Here is a 24,389-nt window from a genome sequence, read left to right as displayed (position 1 = left end):
GTGTAGCCCACGAGGCTCCTCTATCCATAGGGATTCTCCAGGCAGGAATACTGGAGTGAGTTACCATGCCCTCCTCCAGGGGATCTTCCCAATCCAGGGATCGAACCCAGGTCTCCTGCATTACAGGTGGATTCTTTACCATCTGAGCCATCAGGGAAGCCTCTATGTGTTTCTTAAGTACAACTAATTAAGCCTAATTGGACAGTAGAAAAGAGAAAAGGCTGTAGATGTCTTAAAATCTTCATTGAATCAGGCTTGGACATTTTAGGCCATCCTAACTATAAATTACCATTTTTTCTTTTTGAGCATGAAGATAAAGGAAATGCCCTAGAGGTGTGTTAACTCAGAAACATGGTGACCAGCATCAACCCATAGGATAGTACAGCCACCACCTAGATTCAGGGAAAAGAACTCCCATGGTGTATGAAAGTTTTTTCAACAGCTGTCTTGTTCAAAATTACCTAAGAGCCCATGTTCAGGTCTCATTTGCCTGTCTATGTTCCACATTCAGTGGAATCTCCTTTAAACTCCCATTACACTCAGCTCTGTTCTGTGAGTACACTCACGTCTTTCAAGGTATAATTGTTTTCTTTGCCTAATATTACTTTGGCTCAAGGAGTTAATCTTAACCCCACAACTTTGCTTCCAGAACCACAGAAAGAAAACAGCCACAACTGCATTTTACTAATGGATTATCTTCTTACTCCTAGGAATGATTTACAAGAAATCCTATCAATAATGCTGACTTAATTTGGTTTACAGATGGATCTTACTTAAAGGATGAACAGGAACATTGCCAAGCTGGATATACAATAATGTCCACTTTTGACATAATTAAAGTTTTTACTTACCAGAACCAAAGTTGGCACAACAAGCTCAATTAATTGCTCTAATCAGGGCTTTCAACTAGCCAAAGATTAAATAGCAAATATTTACACTAATAGTCCTCTAAGCTTTTGGACTGGGTCAAGATTTTGGAATGCTGTGAAAGGAAAGAGGATTTCTTACTTCCTCAAGGCAATTCATAAAAATATGGGAAATTAGTCTAAGAACTATTAGACTCCATAATTATCCAAACAATTGGCCATTATCTAAATACCTGGACATTCCAAATCTGATTCAGTAGAGGCCAAAGGGAATCAATTTCCTGGCTCAGCACCTAAACAGGCTACTTTAAGTTTTATTTATCTCCAGCCCTGAGAATGTCCACTACTTAAACTTTACCCCAATTTAACTGTTAATAAACTCCCCCTACAAGTTCAACAATTAGTCCCAGAAGACAAAAAAACAAAAATGGAAGAAGGAAACAAGATTTTTAAAAATTTATTTATTTTTAATTGAGAGATAATTGTTTTACAATATTGGTTTGATTTCTGCCATACATCAACATGAATTAGCCATATATGTACATATATCCCTTCCCCCTCAAACCTCCCTCCCACCTCCCACCTCCCACCCTTTCCCACGCCTCTACATTTTTACAGAGCTGTCTTTGAATTCCCTGAGTTATACAGCTAATTTCCATTGGCTATCTATTTTACATATGGTAGTGTATATGCTTCATGCTGTTTTCTCCAGTCATCTCACCCTCTCCTTCCTTCCCCGCTGCCCTTGTCAAAAGCATCTATTCTTTGACACTCAGCCTTCTTTATAGTCCAACTCTCACATCTGTATATGAGTACTGGAAAAACCACTGGAATAGCTGAGTTGATTTTACTAATATCTGAGGATGACTGCCATTCCTCAGGCACTTGTAACAGTAAATGGTTAACTTTCTTTCCATCTGTCTGTACTCTTGTTTTCACTGCCATCAATTTCTTGGTAATTATGTTCTTGTCTGCATCTAAATTTTATAAATCTAAAATCATTCCACCCTTTGGTGAAAAGATAATATGGGCATTGTATACCTCTGAAAGGTCTCATCCTATCAAGTGAATTGGAGCACATTTTACCAAAAGGAACACATGTCTTTCAATAATAGTTCCTAACTGAAAAGTAACTGTTCTGGTTTAAAAACTTGTACAGGTAAATTAGAAACCCCTATCATTTGAATGCAGTGTTTACTTTGAGGGAGAGGGCAATGAATAAGGGTAGGATTAAGAATAAATAATGTAGCCCCCATGTATCCAAGGGCTTTAGAAGTTTTCTATATGATTGTTATTTTAATTTCCCCTAAGGTAGTTAGGAGAGCAAATGCCGTCTCATAATCCTCAGAGCACCCGTATTCTTTGTTAATCCTGCCTTGTTCTAAATCTTGTTTAAATTTGTGACAGTCTCTTTTAAAATGTCCAGGTTTTCCACAATAAGGGAGTTACAACACTCAGGTCTGGCGGCTTGCAACTTGAAAGTCAATACCCAAGAGGCAGTTGTTGGTAGAAAGAAAAGTTGCTTTTAATTAGAATGCTGACAATCTGGAGAGAATGCAGACTAGTCCTCCAAAAACAAACTCCCAAGATTCTGCATGGTCATGAAAGGTTTTAAAGGGAAAAGGGCAAGTAATTCAGTTAATAATAGACACCGTGGGTCTGACTTGTCTGTGTCCCCCAGTGCATGCAGGCTTGTTGACTTCTCTTGATCTTTCTCTTTTTTTAATTAAAAATATTATTTATTTATTTTAATTGGAGGATAATTGCTATATTGTGATGGTTTTTGCCATTTAGATGCTTTCTTGTTCACACAGTTCCCTTGATATTTGAGAGGTTAAGGGAAGCTAGGGAAACAATCTGAGCATGTGTTAATTACTTTTTTGTCATTTCTACTTCTTTGATCTATGGAAAGAACCAAGAGGTTAGGGGAAGTATTGTGTGATCAAAAGATATGAACGGTATGATAGGGCCAGAGATGAGTAGAGCATGGTGGTGCCTGCTTTAAGATTAGTTACAATATAACTTTGTTAAAGTGACAGAACAAAGGGGCTTCTTGCAGAGAGCTCTTTGAAGCAAAGAGCTCTTTCTTGCCAAAAGCTGCATACAAATCCCCACTTGTCAGAGCATCATTCCATTTTTGTGGGATTATGGGTGAAGGTCCATTTCTTCATGCTAACATAGGATGCTGTATTCTTAGAGTAGAAGATGTCAATGTGGTTCTGTAGCATCTCTTCACTGACAGTTTTAGTTTGCCCATTTACTTATATGGGCAGAACAAAGTACAGTTATTTTGATACCCACAAAGATATTTATCATGAGCAGAAGTGTTTTTTGTTTTATTTTTCCTTTCCTATTTTTAATTGAAGTCTAATTTACAATGTTGTGTTGGTTTCAAATGTAAAGTGATTCAGTTATACATGCATACATACATATATTCTTTTTCAGATTATTTTCTATTATAGATTATTACAAGATATTGAGTATAGTTCCCTGTGCTGTATACTAGATCCTTGCCTACCTATTTTATATATTATAGTGTGTATGTGTTAATTGCAAACTCCTAAGTTATCGTCCCTACTTCTGACCTTTCCCCTTTGGTAACCATAAGTTTGTATTCTATGTGAGTCTGTTTCTGTTTTGTAAATAAGGTCATTTATACCACTTTTTAAAAAAGATTCCACATGTAAATGACATCATGATATTTGTCTTTCTCTGTCTGACTTACTTTGCTCAATATGATAATCTCTAGGTTCAAAAATGGCATTATTTCAGTCTGTTTTCATTACTGTGTAATATGCCATTGTATATATGTGTGTGTGTGTGTGTGTGTGTGTGTGTGTGTCTCCCTATTTCTCTATTTATCTGTTAATGGACATTTAGGTTGCTTCCATATCTTGGCTACTGTGACCCGTGCCCCCTGCAGTGGAAGTGCAGAGTCTTAACCACAGGACCACCAAGGCAGTCTTTGTGAGTAGTGTTGTATGAACATTGGGTTTCATGTATCTTTTTGAATTAGAACTTTCTTTGGATATATGGCCAGGGGTGGGATTGCAGGATCATGCGGTAACTCTATTTTTAGTTTTTAAAGGAACCTCCATACTGTTCTCCATAATGATTACACCGATTTACATTTCCATCAACAGTGTAGGAGAGTTCCTTTTTCTCTTCATCCTATCTAGCATTTATTATTTGTAGATTTTTAAACGATGGCCATTCTAAGTGTTGTGAGGTGATACCTATGAGCAATAGTATTAATCATATTCTCTTAAGGATAATTCTTGAAATTGTGGTAGACATAGATTCAGGGCATCATCAAGATAGAGCATCTTCTGTCATGGCTTAAGTCTGGCTATCATGCAGTTAGCTTTTTCCTTCTGGTGGCAGTAATAGTATCTGTAAAACAACTCAAGAATGTGCATCAGATACTGAATCTGCGGCTTTATTGCCTTATCATTAACTACTTGAGCTTGTTTTTTTGTGACTCACAGAGGCCTGGGAGATTTCAGCTTTTCTACAAACAAAGGGCAGGAAACATGAAAGGGGCTTTTGTACTTGGAGGGGAGACCTGCAGGGTTCTGCTTGGTTCCGAAGGCAGGTGTGGTTGTTTTCAAGACTGACTGAGATTTGGGCTAGGTAGTCTCAATGGACTGTTGAGCTGTCGTAACTGCATATTTATTACCTTAGCAGCTTTTTCCTTTTCTCTGTTGTGTAAAGTTTTGGAGAGTTTGTTGGCAAGAGTGACAAGTGTATTAGTATACATAGTAGCTCAATCAAGTCCATATCTTTTTACCAGTCATATCAATTCATCTATTCCTTCAAATAAAATAGTGGATCATTCTGATGGTTTAGAAAACTCTTTGGGTGGGTGCCAGAATGCTGTTTGACTATATATTCAAATCTTTTGGAATAATCAAGAAAAGTCTCTTCTGGCTTTTGTTTACAGTGATGGATTTTTGCCCAATCTATTTCCTTTGGAAAGATTTTACTTATAGATTAATATAGGTTGTGGGCAATTTCTCTGTATTTCTGGTGAAGGTTTATGAAAATCGTCTATAAGTGTCTTCTAACCCATCTCTTGGAGCCATTATTTTGCATTATTTTCAGAGACTAATAATTGTATAAACTGTTACAAGTCTGAACATCCAGGCTCATAAGTTATTACTGTAAGCTCATATTATTTAGCAAATTTCAAAGGATCCTATAAAGGATATGGAAAATCCTTAGTTAAGTTCTTAATTTCTATCTTAGTCCAAGGAATATAGATGAGAACAAGCTCCGCTTTACTTGTAGCTTTCTCCTTAAAGGGGGCAGCTATTTTTTAGGGCTGTCTTTATCCTTTCCCTTACACTCAATAAGTTCTTCCTTTTAAATTGAAAGTGGAAGAGCAGGAAGGTCAGGACAAGGAAGTTCAAAAAGAAGAGAATTCGAAGAACCAGATAGAAGAGGAAAGAGAGTGGGAGAATAAGCAATGATATCTGAGTTCCTTTCTTATTAGGCCACTGTTTCTAATAATTTTTGGTTATTTTTTGTATCTCTTGCAGTGAGACCATTTTATCATTGTCTCACTTTGAGGCTTTCAAAGTGATTAAATACCGATTAAAATACACTTTCTATTCTGGCTATTTGATCTTATAGCTGGACTTTTCTAATTGAGCTTGCAAATAAACCAACTTAGGTAATCTAAAGTGCCCCACCTTGGCCAACTCAGGGGCAAATTATATTTGATCAGACCTTACCATTTGGTTAAATACTTGAAGGTGTCAATTCCATTGATGTTATACATGAACCCAGCTGGGTTTCCCATAGGTGCCTGTTTGTTTGGGAGTTGTTTGGCCTTCGAGGCACAGCTTCCCACTATTAGTTTGGTGGCCTAATTCAGATATGAGATATGAGCTGAATAAACTTTCTGAGGATGATGTGTTTAATTGGATGTGTGCTACTTCTGAGTCTAGCTCCTCGAGGAGTTACCCTTCAATCAGTTCAGCTCTTTTATGTGTCTTGGTTTTTCCCTTTGACAATCTAAAACTGCCATGGATGCTTGGAGCACTAGGTGATTAGCCTTTGTCATACTCCCTGGAAGGGCAGTATTTACTTAATGAGTGTAGTGAGACTCCTTGTGGGACCGCTAAACATCACAAGGATTAATCCTCAGATACTTGTTTTGGTTCTTAATCACCTCAGGATGTCTTGTGGCTGAAAGGATCAAATGTCCCTTGTTCTTTGAGAATAATTCAGTCTCTCATTTCACTAGCAAATGGTTTGTTCAGGCCATATATCAACTTGCTTTTCTAAAGTTAAGCCAAATTTAACTAAAACCAGCAACCTATGTTTCCCTGGACCACCTGCCCAGATCCCCGTTGGTCCGTACCTAAGAAAATGCACCAATGCCTCTTAAGACTCCAAGTCTTAATTTTAAACAGCTCAAATAAAAATTTTAGGATCACTCAAACAGTGAGATCAAAATATTAGGAGAAGCCAGTGAGTCTCAAAGGGCCCATTTTGGTACAAAGAGCCAGTTAGGGGTGTCTTCCAGGTGTTCTCTGGTGGGTGTTTCTGATATCCTGACAGGAATGCCATGCAAATGTCAATGAAAAAGTAGTCAATAGTCCATCTATGAAAGAAGTGAAAAATTTTATTCATGCCAGCCTGAAAAGTATAACCTAGGAGATAGTCTTTCAGAGAGCTCTGAAAACTGTTCTATCTGTTAAGAAGTCAAAGCACAGTTACATAGTTTTTTGAGATAGAAGGTTATATACCACATGGTATATTGACAGTTTACACAGTAAAGATCTGCATGAACAAAGTAGTGGGTCATCATGACCCCTTATATATTATCTTCTAAACAGTTATCTTGCTAGTATTAGGAGAGTATTGCTGTATATTCGCTGCTGCGAATCTGAGGTTTAAAATGGTCATGCCGGGTTCCTCTGAACAAAACCTGGGGTGAGGGATTTGCTCTCTATCCCATCCAATTTTTCTCACCACCTCCCCATACACACTCTAGCATGTGGAGGCACAGAGATTTAGAAACCTCTTTGTTCCATAGAAGCTTCCTGAGACTCAGTCACTTCCAGCCCAAGGACTTCCTCCTCTCCCTCAAGCAAAAGTAAATCAAGAGACCCTAGGTTCATTATTCTGATGCAAATTCAGCATAGCTGGGAAAAGAAGGGATTTAACCAAGGAAACTTCAAAAACTTCAGCAGTATTGTCCAGGAGTAAAATGTAACCCTACTAGTGAGGCGGGAATCCTAGTTCTTGTCGAAGAATGGAATCCACAAACATGTAAACACTCATAGTAGCAAGCAAATAGGATTTATTAAACAGGAGGAAAGTACAAAGCTCTCAGCATAGACACTGAGAGGGGGTAAAGAGTCCCCCCAAGGTGGGACTAACAGTTTTTATATCCTTTCGAACCAATCAATTTAAAGGTCAAGATACTTAACATCTTTATGGCTTCTCTTGATCCCTGGATTAAGTCATCACCCTTTTTCATGCCCCCTGGCCATTTTACCATGGACCAGATATATGGGCTTAAGATTAATGATCACCAGTTGTTTTTCCCTCACGCAAATGGAACAGAATTTAATTACTGCCTTTCCATGGATATTCTGCAAGTTGTACAAAATATCCCTACAGTTTGTTTTATACCTGATAAAAACTTTGTGAATTTAGTACATGCACCATAGAGTTTCAGAGCTTTTACTTTTTTTTAGACATTTTATTTTGTACTGGGATATTCCCATGTAGCTCAGTGGTAAAGAATCCACTTGCCAATGCAGGAGACACAGGAGATGCAAGTTTGATCCCTGGGTCAAAAAGATCCCCTGGAGTAGGAAATGTCAACCCACTCCAGTATCCTTGCCTTGAAAATTCCATGGACAGAGGAGCCTGGTGAGCTGCAGTTCAAGTGGTCGCAGAGTCAGACACAGTTGAGCAACTGAGCATGTGTGCACTTATAGGCAATTAAGAATGATGTAACAATTTCCAGTGAACACTAAAGGGACTCAGCCATGCATATATATGTATCCATTCTCTTCTAAACTTCTCTTTGATCCAGGCTGCCACACAACACTGAGCAGAGTTCCATGTGGTACATAGTGTGTCCTTGTTGGTTATCCATTTTGAATATAGCAGTGTGTACATTGTTGTTGTTCAGTCACCCAGTCATGTCCGACTCTTTGTGACCCCATGGACTGCAGCATACCAGCCTTCCCTGTCCTTCACAATCTCCCAAAGTTACTCAAACTCATGTTCACTGAATCAGCAATGGCATCCAACCATGTCCTCTGTTGTCCCCTTCTTCTCCTGCCTCCAGTCTTTCTGAGCATCAGGGTCTTTTCCAATGAGTTAATTCTTCACATCAGGTGGCCAAAATATTGGAGCTTCAGCTTTAGCATCAGTTCTTCCAGTGAATATTTAGGGTTGATTTCCTTTAGGATTGACTGGTTTGATCTCCTTGCTGTCCAAGGGATTCTCAAGAATCTTTTCCAACACCACAGTTCAAAAGCATCAGTTCCTCGGGGCTCAGACTTCTTTATCCAACTCTCACATCTGTACATGACTGCTGGAAAACCCACAGCTTTGACTATATGGACCTTTGTCGGCAAAGTGATGTCTCTGTTTTTTAATATGCTGTCTAGGTTTGTCATAGCTTTTCTTCCAGTGAGCAAGCATCTTTTAATTTCATGGCTGCAGTCACCCTCTGCAGTGATTTGGAGTCCAAGAAAATAAAGTCTGTCACAATTTCCATTTTCCCCCATCTATTTGCCATCAAGTGATGGGACCAGATGTCATGATTTTAGTTTTCTGAATGTTGAGTTTTAAGCCAACTTTTCACTCTCCTCTTTGATTTTCATCAAGAGGCTCTTTAGTTCCTTTTTGTTTTCTGCCATTAGGGTGGTGTCATCTGCCTATCTGAGGTTGTTGATATTTCTCTCAGCAATCTTGATTCCAGCTTGTGCTTCATTCAGCCCAGCATGTCCCATGAAGTACTCTGCATATAAATTAAATAAGCAGGATGACAATATACAGCCTTGACATACTGCTTTCCAAATTTTGAACCAGTCCCTTGTTCTATGTCCAGTTCTCACTGTTGCTTCTTGACCTGCATACAGGTTTCTCAGGAGGCAGGTCAGGTGGTCTGGTATTCCCATCTCTTGAAGAATTGTCCACAGTTTATTTTGATCCACACAGTCAAAGGCTTTAGCAGTGTCTACCTGTCCATCTCAAATTCCCTGACTGTTCCTTCCTCCCCTGCCACCCATAGCAGTTTAGAGCTTTAAAATGAAACTGCTAGAGGGAGGGGATGGGGCCATGACACCTTATTTGAAAACACATGTTATAATGTCTGCATTCAAACACTACAAAACCTTGCCAGCAGACACATATAGGAAGAAAATGATGGCTATATGGACTTTAGAATCTCATTAAGTAGACCGATCTTCCAAAGTGCTCACTGCCACTTTCTGTGGGTTGATCTTCTATAGCCTACAAAGTGGTAAGGGAAAACAGCCCTCCTTGGGGAAGAGAAAGTTGCAGGCAGACTCTTGTGCTCCCTTAAAATGACCTCTGTGTTCTCAAAGTCATTAAATTCATGTTTGTTAGCTATAATAACTTGGGGATGAGGTGTGACCAGTGTGGCACAACTTTTCAACCTCTCCAGAGCCTCCATCCTTCTCAGCCTCGAGGTTCAATTCTTATTGCCCTCATTAAGGTTATAAAGTGGCCAGAATAAAAAACAATTAAAAAAAAAAAGAAATAAAACCTAGAAATGTAAAGTGTACTTCATTTCTATGGCAAAAAGTGTGAAATGAAAGTAAGAGAGGAAGGGGGAGAGTGTTAGGAGAGGAAGTTGCCTGATAAGGCTGGGACTTGTAGGGTCTGTAGAAAGTTCTATAGATGTCTGTGTATAGTTATTGGTAGGGCTGGTGGGAAGGGAACGGTATTCAAACCTAGAATGTGTTTTCTTCCCTGCTTTCTCATTTCCTTTCTGCCCTTTGAGCTTCCTTCCCTCTACTCCCACTCCTGTCCCTACTTCCTTCTTGAGCCTAGGGCCAGTTCGGGATCTCCATTAAGGATCCCTGATACATTCATGGAGTGGGGGAAGAAAAGCTGAAAGATTCACTCAGGAGGTTTTCCCACTGTTTTTTATTTGTTCTGAAAAAGAGCACCCTCTGGAAGGGGATGGAAGGAAGTCCTGGGAATCTGATCTTGCTCCTTCTTAGGGACTACAAGAAGGAGAAAAGCTTTCAAAGTATATGGGTAGGAACTGGATGTAGAGTGAGAAATGAAATATTTCTTGCCATAACAGTAAACAAGGATGTCACAGTCTCCAGCAAATGCAGCCACGACAGATGGTGAGCCTGGTGAGTCCTGAGGGAACTCAGGAAGGAAAAAATACCTGCCATCTAGCAGCAATCAGACTGCAGCCACTTGCTACAGTGAGCCCTGAGGAAACTCAGGATGTGTAAACACAGGATTCAGGCTCCAGATAGGTGATGTGCATATCAAAGGAATGGTTTCCATGAGCCCAGACAAGCATCTTTCCATATATAGAACAGCACTAAATTTCTTGGTGATTTAGTTGCTAAGTTGTGTCCAACTCTTGTGACCCCATGGACTGTAGCCTGCCAGGTTCCTCTGTCCATGAGATTCTCCAGGCAAGAATATTGGAGTGGGTTGCCATTTCCTTCTCCAGGGGATCTTCCTGACCCAATAATCGAACCTGAGTCTCCTGCTTTGCAGGCAGATTCTTTACTGACTGAGCTACAAGCTATGAGGGAAGCCCTTTGGTGTATCTGGTTTTCTTTAATAATGTTTTGATGTTCAGACTACCTGCCCTTTGTTGCAAAATTTCCATATAACCTGACTCCACCCCTTGCCTCTTCAGAGCAGTTTCTCAGAGCTGTCTGAAAATTGGTCTCTCAGACTGCAGTCCTCATTTTGCCCTAAATAGAATTCTTATGTTGTGCAAAATTTTATTTTCAACCATTATGGCAACCAACGAAGTGACCCAGAGTGGATTTCCCTTTCACCTGAACTCCACAAGGAACCAAAGCCTTGGTACCAGCCCTCTTCCACCTCCTTGGGGATTCCAGACAAACTGAGTAAGTCTTCCCTGGTTCTCAGATCCCTTGTATTGTTTGGTGATCCTGAGTTTTATTGGGCAGTGTATAGCAGGTACTTGTTCCCTCCAAGTTGAAAGATACTGGAAGCCAAGTTGAGAGATACCAGGGAATGCTTGCCCAGGTACTGGGCAAGATACTGGGAGTGAGGGCTGGTTGAAAGACAGCAGTGTTTGGCTCCATTGTAGGAGACTAAGTGGTCTTGGCTGAGTGGTTAGATAAACTGATCTGATGCTTTCCCTTAATTCAGCTGCCTTAATAGAAATTGTGGGGATAAAAGTGAAGACAATTACGATGGTGTGATCACTCACCTAGAGCCAGACCTCCTGGAATGTGAAGTCAAGTGGGCCTTAGGAAGCATCACTACAAACAAAGCTATTGGAGGTGATGGAATTCCAGGTGAGCTATTTCAAATCCTAAAAGATGATGCTGTGAAAGTGCTGCACTCAATATGCCAGCAAATTTGGAAAACTCAGCAGTGGCCACAGGACTGGAAAAGGTCAGTTTTCATTCCAATCCCAAAGAAAGGCAATGCCAAAGAATGCTCAAACTACCGCACAATTGCACTCACCTCACATGCTAGTAAAGTAATGTTCAAAATTCTTCAAGCAAGGCTTCAACAGTATGTGAACCATGAACTTCGAGATGTTCAAGCTGGTTTTAGAAAAGGCAGAGGAACCAGAGATCAAATTAGCAACATTTGTTGGATCATGGAAAAAGCAAGAGAGTTCCAGAAAAACATCTGTTTCTGCTTTATTGACTGTGCCAAAGCCTTTGACTGTGTGGATCACAAGAAACTGTGGAAAATTCTGAAAGAGATGGGAATACCAGACCACCTGACCTGCCTCCTGAGAAATCTGTATGCAGGTCAAGAAGCAACAATAAGAACCGGACATGGAACAATAGACTGGTTCCAAATGGGAAAAGAGTACGTCAAGGCTGTATAATGTCATCCTGCTTATTTAACTAATATGGAGAGTATGTCATGAGAAATGCTAGGCTGGATGAAGCACAAGTTGAAATCAAGATTTCTGGGAGAAATATCAATAAGCTCAGATACGCAGATGACACTACCCTTATGGCAAAAAAATGAAGAAGAACTAAAGAGCCCCTTGATGAAATTGAAAGAGGAGAGTGAAAAAGTTGGCTTAAAACTCAACATTCAGAGAACTAAGATCATCTGGTCCCATCACTTCATGGCAAATAGATGGGGAAACAGTGGAAACAGTGACAGACTTTATTTTTGGGGGCTCCAGAACCACTGCAGATGGTGACTGCAGCCATGACATTAAAAGACACTTGATCCTTGGCTCCAGAACCACTGCAGATGGTGACTGCAGCCATGACATTAAAAGACACTTGATCCTTGGAAGAAAAGTTATGACCAACCTAGACAGCATATTAAAATGCAGAGGCATTACTTTGCCAGCAAAGGTCCTAGTCAAGGCTATGGTTTTTCCAGTAGTCATGTGTGGATATGAGAGTTGGACTATAAAGAAGGCTGAGTGCTGAAGAATTGATATTTTTGAACTGTGGTGTTGGAGAAGACTCTTGAGAGTCCCTTGGACTGCAAGGAGATCCAACCAGTCTATCCTAAAGGAAAGCAGCCCCAAATATTCATTGGAAGGACTGATGCTGAAGCTGAAACTCCAATATTTTGGCCTCCTGATGTGAAGAACTGACTCATTTGGAAAGACCCTGATGGTAGGAAAGATTGCAGGTGGGAGGAGAAGGGGATGACAGAGGATGAGATGGTTGGATGGCATCACTGACTCAATGGACATGAGTTAGTAGGTTCCGGGAGTTGGTGATGGACAGGGAAGCTGGGCGTGCTGGAGTCCATGGGGTAGCAAAGAATCGGACATGATTGAGTGACTGAACTGAACTGAACTGAAAAGTGAACATGTTACATGAAAGCTTTGCTTTGAAGCAAAGGGGCAAGACTCCTCCTGGCTGGTTATAGCTTTCTCAGATAATTGAGAAATTTACAGGAGTGGTGGAGGAGAGTCCTCATAATGTGCAGTGGTCCCCTATGGAAACCCACTCATTAAATAAAACACTTGCTTGCCAGGAATCTAAAATAAGAATTGGCTATTTAGCGATCCAAGAAACTGGATCTGCTAAAGGGAGAAAACTAAGACACATAAGAAAGCTGAAACAATGCTGGGATGATGCCTTGGAGGAGTTAAGCTCACAGGAGCACATTGGCCCACCACACAACTTCATTTGTATAGTTTATCCCTGACGAATTCAAGTAAAATAGGAAATAAAATCTCTCAAGTGGAGAAACAAGGAGCATTAGAAAATCAACCTCTGACTAACACTTCAGCCAGATTCATGTACAATATGTACGGAGCTCATACTTGCAAGTACCTAGTTATTTGGGGAAAATATACTAAAGGAGATCTCAACTTAAAATGGCCAAGTCGGGATTCTTTTGATATTTCAAAATTGATATTTTTGCACACACAATTAGAAAAAGCTAGCCATAAGATCAAATAGACTAAATGGAATGCTTATTTTGATTGGTATTTAGAAGCATCGAAAAGCGGAAATGGTAGGGTTCTTTGCAGGAAACCAACAAGAAATTGCTTTAAACTATATGAGGACTAAAAAAGGTCACTAGCACTGATTGTCCTCTGCTTCTCCTATGTATCCTCTTCTATCTGAATTACCTGGCTCTGATGCTATCTTTTTCTCTTCCAACTCCTTTGCCTCCTGCTGCTCCCTTCCCCAGCAAGGGAAGATTAAAAAAAAAAAAAGCAGAAGTGATTATATCTCCCTTTAAGGTGAAACCTATTACAGGGAGAGGTCAACTGTCCTTGGTGCTTAAATACACACCCTGGACCCCAGCAGAACTTAGAGTCTTGGCTAAAGAATTTTCTCCATCTGAGTCAAAATCCATTGGGATTTGCTAAGAATTTTGAATTAACTATCCAGACCTACAAACGCAGGTTTTTAGATCAGTATCAATCAGTATTTACTCATTTGGAAATTAAAGGATATTTTGCCCTAAAAACGAGGGAGCTCATTTATTACATACACAGTTAAGGTTAAAAAGCTGGCTTGGTAAAAATGTCATTTCAGAATTCTGACTTTAAACAAAGGCCTTCTAAAGGGGAACTTGCATTTCTCAGTGTCTTTGAGATGTAAATTACTTTCCTAGGACTTTCTTTGTACGTGTGCATTTGTATGTACATGTTTTGAAAACTTGACCTCTGTCACCCTATTTATGAAAGTAAACTCTCCAGAGTTTGCTTAGGTTACATCCTCCTCCACTGTCTTATGAAGAAACCTCTTGCGTCTTAGTGGTTTGAATCACTATATATATATATATATATATATATATATATATATATATATATATATATATTATATATAATGGTTTTATTAATGGCCAAATATTGGCAACACTAACAAATCAGTGAATCTAGAGCACTCTCATTATAAACAGCTGTTTTATTGGTACCTATAAAAACAAAAATCAAATTACAAGTTGAAAAAATATATCTAATGATTAACCTAATAAATTCTTTAGTTTAAAACAAGAAAAACTGGCTTGGAAAGCTTCCTTTGAGGTCTTTGCTTCCCCTCAGTGGGTCTTACAGATGCTAATAAGAGTATTAGAATAGTTAATGTTAACAGGAAAAACTTGTAAGGAAAGTCTAGATACTATTTCCAACAAGGTAGAATTTTTTTCTTTTTTAAATTTATTTTAATTGGAGGTTCATTATAATATTGTGGTGGTTTTTGACATACATTCACATGAATCAGCCATGGGTGTACTTGTGTCCCCCATCCTGACCCTCCCTCCCACATCCCTTCCCATCCCATCCCTCAGGGTCATTCCAGTGCACCACCCTGAGCACCCTGTCTCATGCATCAAACCTGGACTGGTGATCTCTTTCACATATGATAATATACATGTTTCAATGCTATTTTCTCAAATCATCCCACCCTCGCCTTCTCCCACAGAGTTCAAAAGTCTGTTCTTTATATCTGTGTCTCTTTTGCTGTCTTACATATAGAGTCATCGTTAACATCTTTCTAAATTCCATATATATGCGTTAATATACTGTATTGGTGTTTTTCTTCCTGACTTACCTTGCTCTGTATAATAGGCTCCAGTTTCATCTACCTCATTAGAATTGATTCAAATGCATTCTTTTTAATAGCTGAGTAATATTCTATTGTGTATATGTACCACAGCTTTCTTATACATTCATCTGCCGATGGACATCTAGGTTGTTTCCATGTCCTGGCTATTGTAAAGAGTGCTGCTATGAACATTGGGGTACACGTGTCCAAGGTAGAAGTTCTGGATGCTTGGGGCTGGTGCACTGGGACGGCCCAGAGGGATGGTATGGGGAGGGAGGAGGGAGGAGGGTTCGGGATGGGGAACACATGTATACCTGTGGCGGATTCATTTTGATATTTGGCAAAACTAATACAATTATGTAAAGTTTAAAAATAAAATAAAATTAGAAAAAAAAATTATCTCAAGTGAATAATGAAATCTTTAGATGGTTATTTAAAATGGGACAAACAAAATGGACATTTATGTCATTAAAACAGAAGGTTTTAATATTACTACACTGCTGCTGCTGCTAAGTCACTTCAGTCATGTCTAACTCTTTGCGACCCCATAGACAGCAGCCCACCAGACTTCCCCGCCCCTGGGATTCTCCAGGCAAGAACACTGGAGTGGGTTGCCATTACTACACTACTTAAATGGGCCAAAAGTGACTCCCTACTTGTCCCTAGCATTGAAAGCTAGACAAGAGCATTCTATTTATCCCAGTTTTAAAATATTTAAGAGGCTAAAAAAATTTACACTGAGATGCCTGACCAGCAATTATTTGAGGCAACACTTAGGCCAAAGAGCCTGAATTCCTTGGCTCAACACCCCTGCGGGGATCCTGGGGCCTTTTATATAAAAGTGGATAAAATGGGCAGGAAATGAAATAAAGAAGAAAAAAGAAGTCCTAAAACTCCTCCTGTAAGAGCAAAGCTTGTTGATATTATCCTCAGTCAGTTCAGTTCAGTTCAGTCGCTCAGTCGTGTCCGACTCTGCAACCCCATGAATCGCAGCACGCCAGGCCTCCCTGTCCATCACCAACTCCCGGAGTTCACTCAAACTCACGTCTATCAAGTCGGGGATGCCATCCAGCCATCTCATCCTCTATCGTCCCCTTTTCCTCCTGCCCCCAATCCCTCCCAGCATCAGAGTCTTTTCCAATGAGTCAACTCTTCGCATGAGGTGGCCAAAGTACTGGAGTTTCAGCTTTAGCATCATTCCTTCCAAAGAAATCCCAGGGCTGATCTCCTTCAGAATGGACTGGTTGGATCTCCTTGCAGTCCAAGGGACTCTCAAGAGTCTTCTCCAACACCACAGTTCAAAAGCACCAATTCTTCGGCACTCAGCTTTCTTCACAGTCCAACTCTCACATCTATACATGACCACTGGAAAAAGCATAGCTAATGAAGAGTAAAGTCAATGATATAAAAGTTGACAATTGAGATGAAAGTGTATAACATTGGTATATTTGAATGTACCTTAAATAAGATGATTATATCTCTTTTGTTTAATTATATTGTGGAATAGGCATGTTTCACTGGGGAATTTGTCCCCTGTGTGGTATTATAAACAAAGCATATAAATCTGCACCTTAGTAAATATTAAAGAAAAACAATAGGGTTACTTGAGCCATACTAATAAATAAAAACTGTAAACTAACATTCAAGGGCTAATACAAATAAAAATAGTGATTTTGTTGTGGGTTTAATTTATAAACTCAGAAAGAAGGTCTTTGCTGAATGCCTTATATAAACCTTTGAGGGCATGTGTCAACTAAATGCACAGCATAAAAGTTGTGAGTTAAATTTTATTTGGAGCAAAATGAGGACTGCAGCCTGGGATACAGCACCTCTGATAGCTCTAAGAAACTGTTCCAAAGAGCCAGGGAGGAAAGATCAGTATATATGTGATTTTGGTAAAGGGAGAATACATGCAATTAAGCACATACTTTTCCAGAAGGTTTCTACCAGTCTCATGAAGCTTTCGCTAGTCATGAGGAATAGTCATCTCCATGAAGGATTTTAGTGCTTTTCTATATATGTGGAGATACAAGAATTGGGTTCATAAAATCAGTTCCTGAAAATATCTAACTGAAACTCTGTCCTGCCAGTTTTTCCTTGAACACAAAGTACCTCATTTCTACTCTACACAATTAACTCCTTTCAAGGGGCATTGAAGATCAGCAGCTATAGCAGCATATGATTTAATCCTTTTAGAGGCAGATGGCAAGTACCCATGGCAAGTGCCAATTTGTAGTGGACAGGGCCCCTTCTTGGTCCTAAATTTGACCATACTTTGGGAGACATTTCATGACCATTTCAATCTTATGGTCCTAGGAAATCTCATTCCTATGTTTGGCGAAGGTTTCACTGATAGTCTCCTCATTATGCTATTACTGGACTAGGTCTTATCAACAGTAATCAAAGGGTTCTGGGCCAACCTGTTTTACTCAGTTTGTTATGGTCCAGGGAAAATTCCTTCTTATTGTATCCATATCTAGAGTTATACTATTACAATCACTGATCTAATATAAAACTATTTTTGTAGGAGGCTCTGTCACACATTTGGTAATATAAGAAACAACAATCTTATAAAACTGGCAAAGTATAAATAACATAGCTAGCAGTATTATTAAAGTCATAAGTAAGAATTAAGCCAAGAACTTCCATTAGGTGTTATTTAGTTGCTCATTCGTGTCTGTTTGCAACCCCTTGGTCTACTGTACGCCATGCTTCCCTGTCCTTCACTATCTCCCAGAGTTTGCTCAAACTCTTGTCCATTGAATCGGTGATGTCATCCAACCATCTCATCCTCTATCTTCCCCTTCTCTTCCTGCCTTCAATCTTTCCCAGCATCAGGGTCTTTTCCAGTGAGTTGGCTCTTCACATCAGGTGGCCAAGTGTAGCCCAGTATATACTCAGATCATCTAACTTTGTCTGTTCTGTACCAATCTTTATCTTTCAGGGAACTTATACATTGGCATTATTTATAAGGATCCCAGCCCAATTTTCCAATGTTACTAGGCTGGTTATCCTTAGTATAATTTGATTGTTCCCAGATAAAGGAGGGCCTTAAAACTTAAATGACCACAGCTTGGTGTTAACCACATAAATCCATCACATAATTGTGGGAAGTTTTATTCTTTGGCTAAATTTTTGCTTGTTGCTCTGACTGAGCTTGAGTAACTTAGAGGAAAAATCATATTTATGGCCAGGGTCAAAGCAGGTATGTATTACATACAGGTAGTTGGCCAGAACCCAGCAATTAGATTGATTTTTTAAAATTAGCATATGATTGTGTCCATGATAGAAAACATATGCAAAAGTCCAAGAAGTCAAGAAAACAGTATAAACTAAACGATCATATGAATCAGGTCCAGCATCTTGGGTAAACAATTTTCTGATGTTGTCTTCTTCTTGGCCTGTTTTAAATGTCGTTTCCTTTGAGCATTGTTTTAAGGTGAGTTTGAGGTCACCAGTCTGGTGCAGGGGCATATAGAAGTGGCAATTAATCCAAGGGTCAATTTCCCTTGTTTCACTGTGCATGAGCTAGTTAAGAGTACATGATAAAAAGTCCTTCTGTCCAGGTTGGAGGTAATCCTTTATTTTTTTTTTTTTTGGTAATCCTTTAAATTGTGTCTTTTCCAGTATACATAATCCCTGCTTGCAGGTCTTGGGGCATCTTATCTTCATCCAGAGATTACTGAGATAAGCCTCAGAAACAAAACTTAGAGTGTCCTTTAAATAATTTAATTAACTTAAAGCATAACATCAAAGAACTCTCTGTGAAATGAGTCAGTAAATACAGACCTCCATTAGTGTAACTGGTATTTAATGTTCATTGAAACATTATCTTTTTCTCTCTAAAATTTCTCTCATTTCTACCAAATATATCCAAATTAAAACTAAATTATGGCAAATAAAAAAATCTGGTTTCAGTAAACTTGGCCTGATAATAATTTATATAACTATAATTGATCAAATAGGCTTTTTGCTTTGCTGAAACTTATAAAAATCATATTTATTTATTTTTTAAATTATTTGGCTGTAATGGGTCTTAGTTGCAGCCCGTAGTATCTTTGATATTCATTTGGACATGCAGAATCTTTAGGTGTGGCATGTGAACCCTTGCAGCATGTGGGATCTAGTTCTTTGACCAGGGATTGAACTTGGGTCCCCTGCATTGGGAGCGCAGTCTTAACCTCTGGACCACCAGGGAAGTCCCTATTTGTTTATTTTTAATTGGAGGATAATTGGTTTACAATATTGTGTTGATTTCTTCCATATAGCAAAATGAATCAGCCATAGGTATACATGTGTCCCCTCCCCCTTGAACCTCCCTCCCTCTTATACGTCTTATACCATCCCAACCCTCTGGGTTGTCACACAGCACCCATCTGAGCTCCCAGTGATATATAGCAGCATCCCACTAGCTATCTAAATGATGCTAAAGCTGAAACTCCAGTACTTTGGCCACCTCATGCGAAGAGTTGACTCATTGGAAAAGACTCTGATGCTGGGAGGGATTGGGAGCAAGAGGAGAAGGGGACGACAGAGGATGAGATGGCTGGATGGCATCACTGACTCGATGGATGTGAGTCTCAGTGAACTCTGGGAGTTGGTGGTGGACAGGGAGGCCTGACGTGCTGCGATTCATGGGGTCGCAAAGAGTCGGACACGACTGAGCGATTGATCTGATCTGATCTGATCTGATATATGTTTCACTCCTACTCTTTCAATTCATCCCACCCTTTCCTTCCGCTGCTATGTCCACTAGTCTACATCTGCATCACGTTTGCTACCCTGCAGATAGGTTCATTAGTATCTTGTTTCTAGATTGCATATGTATGCATTAATATACCAAATTAGTTTTTCTCTTTTTTAAAATTTTAATTGAAGACTAATTACTTTACAATATTGTAGTGGTTTTTGCCATACATTCACATGAATCAGCCATGAGCTCCAGTTTCATTCACTTTATTAGACCTCATTCAAATGAGTTCTTTTTAAAAAATTAATTTATTTTAATTGGAGGCTAATTACTTTACAATATTGTAAAGTTGTTTGCCATACATTCACATGAATCAGCCATGAGTGTACATGTTTCCCCCATCCTGAACCCCCTTCCCACCTCCCTCCCCAACCCATCCCTCAGGGTTGTCCCAGTGCACTGGCCCTGAGCACCCTGTCTCATGCATCGAACCTGGACTGGTGATCTCTTTCACATATGATAATATACATGTTTCAATGCTATTCTCTCAAATCATCCCACCCTCGCCTTCTCCCACAGAGTCCAAAAGTCTGTTCTTTACACCTGTGTCTCTTTTGCTGTCTCACATATAGGGTCATCATTACCATCTTTCTAAATTCCATATATGTGTGTTATTATACTGTATTGGTGTTTTTCTTTCTGACTTCACTCTGTGTAATAGGTTCCAGTTTTATCTACCTCATTAGAACTGATTCAAATGCATTCTTTTTAATAGCAGAGTAATATTCCATTGTGTATATGTACCACAGCTTTCTTATCCATTCATCTGCTGATGGACATCTAGGTTGCTTCTATGTGCTAGCTATTGTAAAGAGTGCTGCGATGAACATTGGGGTACACATGTCTCTTTCAATTTTGGTTTCCTTGGTGTGTATGCCCAGCAGTGGGATTGCTGGGTCGTATGTATGCCCTAATTTTTATGATGTCTTTTCTTCTACTAACCCTGGGGTTCTTAATTTCTTCTTTTTCTAGTTGCTTTAGGTGTAAAGTTATTTGATTTTTCTCTTGTTTCTTGAGGTAAGCTTGTATTGCTATGAACCTTCCCCTTAGCACTGCTTTTACTGAATCCAATAGGTTTTGGGTTGTCATGTTTTCATTTTCATTTGTTTCTATGCATATTTTTATTTCTGTTTTGATTTCTTCTCTGATTTATTGGTTATTCAGAAGCGTGTTGTTTAGCCTCCATATGTTTGTATTTTTAATAGTTTTTTCCCCATAGTTGACATCTAATCTTACCACATTGTGATCAGAAAAGATGCCTGAAATGCTTTCAATCTTTTTGAATTTACCAAGGCTAGATCTGTGGCCCAGGATCCTGGAGAATGTTTTGTGTGCACTTGAGCAAAAAGGTGAAATTCATTGTTTTGGGGTGAAGTTTCCTATAGATATCAATTAGGTCTAACTGGTCCATTATATCATTCAATGTTTGTGTTTCCTTGCTAATTTTCTGTTTGGTTGATCTATCCATAGGTGTCAGTGGGGTATTAAAGTCTCCCACTATTATTGTGGTAGTGTTAATTTCCCCTTTCATACTTGTTAGCATTTGCCTTACATGTTGCAGTGCTCCTATGTTGGGTGCATATATATTTATAATTGTTATATCTTCTTCTTGGATGGATCCTTTGACCATTATGTAGTGTCCTTGTCTCTTTTCTTGGCCTTTATTTCAAAGTCTATTTTATCTGATATGAATATTGCTACTCCTGCTTTCTTTTGGTCTCCATTTGCATGAAATATCTTTTTCCAGCCCTTCACTTTCAGTCTGTATGTGTCCCTTGGTTTGAGGTGGGTCTCTTGTAGACAACATATATAGGGGTCTTGTTTTTGTATCTATTCAGCCAGTCTTTGTCTTTTGGTTGCAGCATTCAAACCATTTACATTTAAGGTAATTATTGATAAGTATCTTTTGGTTGCAGCATTCAAACCATTTACATTTAAGGTAATTATTGATAAGTATGATCCTGTTGCCATTTACTTTGTTGTTTTGGGTTTGAGCTTATAAACCTTTTCTGTGTTTTCTGTCTAGAGAAGATCCTTTAGCATTTGTTGAAGAGCTGGTTTGGTGGTGTTGAATTCTCTCAGCTTTTGCTTGTCTGTAAACCTTTTGATTTCTCATTCATATTTGAATGAGATCCTTGCTGGGTATAGTAATCTGGGTTATAGGTTTTTCTCTTTCATCACTTCAAGTAGGTCCTGCCATTCCCTTCTGGCCTGAAGAGTTCCTATTGAAAGATCAGCTGTTATCCTTATGGGGATCCCCTTGTGTGTTATTTGTTGCTTTTCCCTTGCTGCTTTTACTAGTTGCTCTTTGTGTTTGATCTTTGTTAATTTGATTAATATGTGTCTTGGGGTGTTTTGCCTTGGGTTTATCCTGTTTGGGACCCTCTGGGTTTCTTGGACTTGGGTGGCTATTTCCTTCCCCATATTAGGGAAGTTTTCAACTATTATCTCCTCAAATATTTTCTCATGCCCTTTCTTTTTGTCTTCTTTTTCTGGGACTCCTATGATTCGAATGTTGGGGCGTTTGACATTGTCCCATAGGTCTCTGAGGTTGTCCTCATTTCTTTTAATTCTTTTTTCTTTTTTCCTCTCTGCTTCATTCATTTCCACCATTCTATCTTCCACCTCACTTATCCTATCTTCTGCCTCAGTTATCCTACTGTTGGTTCCCTCCATAGTGCTTTTAATCTCATTTATTTCATTATTCATTATTGATTGACTATTTTTTATTTCCTCTAGGTCCTTGTTAAACATTTCTTGCATCTTCTCAATCCTTGTCTCTATAGTCTATTTATCTGTAACTCCATTTTGTTTTCAAGATTTTGGATCATCTTTACTATCATTATTCTGAATTCTTTTTCAGATAGACTCCCTATCTTCTCTTGTTTGGTTTGGTGTGCATTTATCATGTTCCTTTATCTGCTGAATATTTCTCTGCCTTTTCATTTTGTTTAGATTGCTATGCTTTGGGTGGCCTTTCTGTAGGCTGGAAGTTTGTGGTTCTTCTTTATTGTGGACCTTGATCCCTGTGGGTGGGGTTGAATTATTGGCTTGTCAAGGTTTCCTGGTTGGTGGATCTTGTGTCTATGTTCTGGTGGGTGGAGCTGGATCTCTTTGGAGTGCAGTGAAGTGTCAAGCTATGAGTTTTGGCGTGTCTGTGGGTTTGGTGTGACTTTGGGCCGCCTGTATTTTAATGCTTAGGGCTGTGTTCCTGCATTGCTGGAGAATTAGCATCATATGTCTTGCTCTGGAACTTGTTGGCTCTTGGGTGGAGCTTGGTTTCAGTGTAGGTATGAAGGCTTTTGGATGAGCTCTTGTCTATTAATGTTCCCTGGTACCAGGAGTTCTCTAGTGTTCTCATGTTTTGGAGTTAAGCCTCCTGCCTCTGGATTTCAGTCTTATTCTTACAGAAGGCTCAAGCCTTCTCCATTCATACAGCACAGATGATAAAACATCTAGGTTAATGGTGAAAAGATTCTCCACAGTGAGGGACACCCATAGAGGTTCACAGAGTTATATGGAGAAGAGAAGAGGGAGGAGGGAGATAGAGGTGACCAGGAGGAGAAGAGGAGCAGTCAAAAGGGGAGAGACCAATCTAGCCAGTAATCAGTTCCCTAAGTGTTCTCCAAAGCCTGGAACACCCAGAGAGATTCACAGAGTTAAGTAGAGAAGAGAAAGGGGATGGAGGAGGTAGAGGTGAGCTGGAGGAAAAAAGGGAGAGTCAAAAGGGGAGAGCAATCAAGCCAGTCATCACACCCCTAAGTGAAAATGGATTTTGAAGATTAAATTCTTAAAGGTACAAAATTGATAACAAATACCAAAAAGCAAAGATTAGAAATATGGAGTAGAGGTTAGACTCTCCAAAATACAATATTAAAAATATACAACCAAATCAATCAAAAATTATATAAAAAAATAGGGACTTCCCTGGTGGTCCAGTGGCTAAGACTCCAAGATCCCAATGCAGCGGGCCTATGTTCAATCCTTGGTAAGGGAATTAAATCCCACATGCTGCAACTAAAGACCTGGTGCAGTCAAATAAATGAATATTTTAAAGAAAAAGTTTTATATATATATGAAATTTGCTTTTAAAATAGGGTATTTGTTTTGTAGGGTAGTATTAGGTTATAAAACTGAAAATTAAAGGAGCAGTAAAGAACTTAAAAAAATTAAAAGATGATAATATTAAAAATATATCTAGAGTTTCTCTGAAGCTGTTGTGGGCAGTGGGGTCAGTTCAGTTTCAGATAATTCCTTGTTCCAGCTTGTACTTTTTCTCAAGGTCTGTAGGCCCCTTCCAGTGCTTAGTCAATATTGTCTACAGGGTTTTGATCTGTTGTACTTGTCACCTCCAGAGTGGTTCCCTCTTCTCTGTATATTTCAGCTTCCTCTGTTTGCAAGTCTCTTCAGTGTCTAATTTCCACCCAGACACAAGGGGGCAAAGGTGGTCACTTATTTAGGCTCACTTGTTCAGTTGTGTTGTGGGGTGGGAGGAACACTGCAAACAACTATCACTGGTGTGTGTAGGGAGTGCTCACAGTGTATAGACCA

At 39.3% G+C, this 24,389-nt stretch overlaps 1 long non-coding RNA gene across 8 annotated transcripts in view; it reads left to right on the top strand.

The window, feature by feature from the left end:
* LOC138986448 (uncharacterized) overlaps positions 1-24,389 on the top strand; it is a 190,538-nt gene that overhangs the window by 131,964 nt on the left and 34,185 nt on the right. For 2 of the 8 annotated variants that reach the window (XR_011463297.1, XR_011463296.1), the window contains exon 4: positions 10,875-10,972. The exons of the other annotated variants lie outside the window; for them this stretch is intronic. This is a non-coding gene — a long non-coding RNA (uncharacterized lncRNA). The remainder of the gene's footprint in view (positions 1-10,874; positions 10,973-24,389) is intronic. 8 annotated transcript variants of the gene reach the window in all.

The sequence above is a fragment of the Bos mutus genome, chromosome X (assembly GCF_027580195.1).
Source record: "Bos mutus isolate GX-2022 chromosome X, NWIPB_WYAK_1.1, whole genome shotgun sequence".
Taxonomy (NCBI): domain Eukaryota; kingdom Metazoa; phylum Chordata; class Mammalia; order Artiodactyla; family Bovidae; genus Bos; species Bos mutus.
Note: the sequence above shows the minus strand (reverse complement) of the source record. Positions and strands in the feature narration are given on the sequence as shown.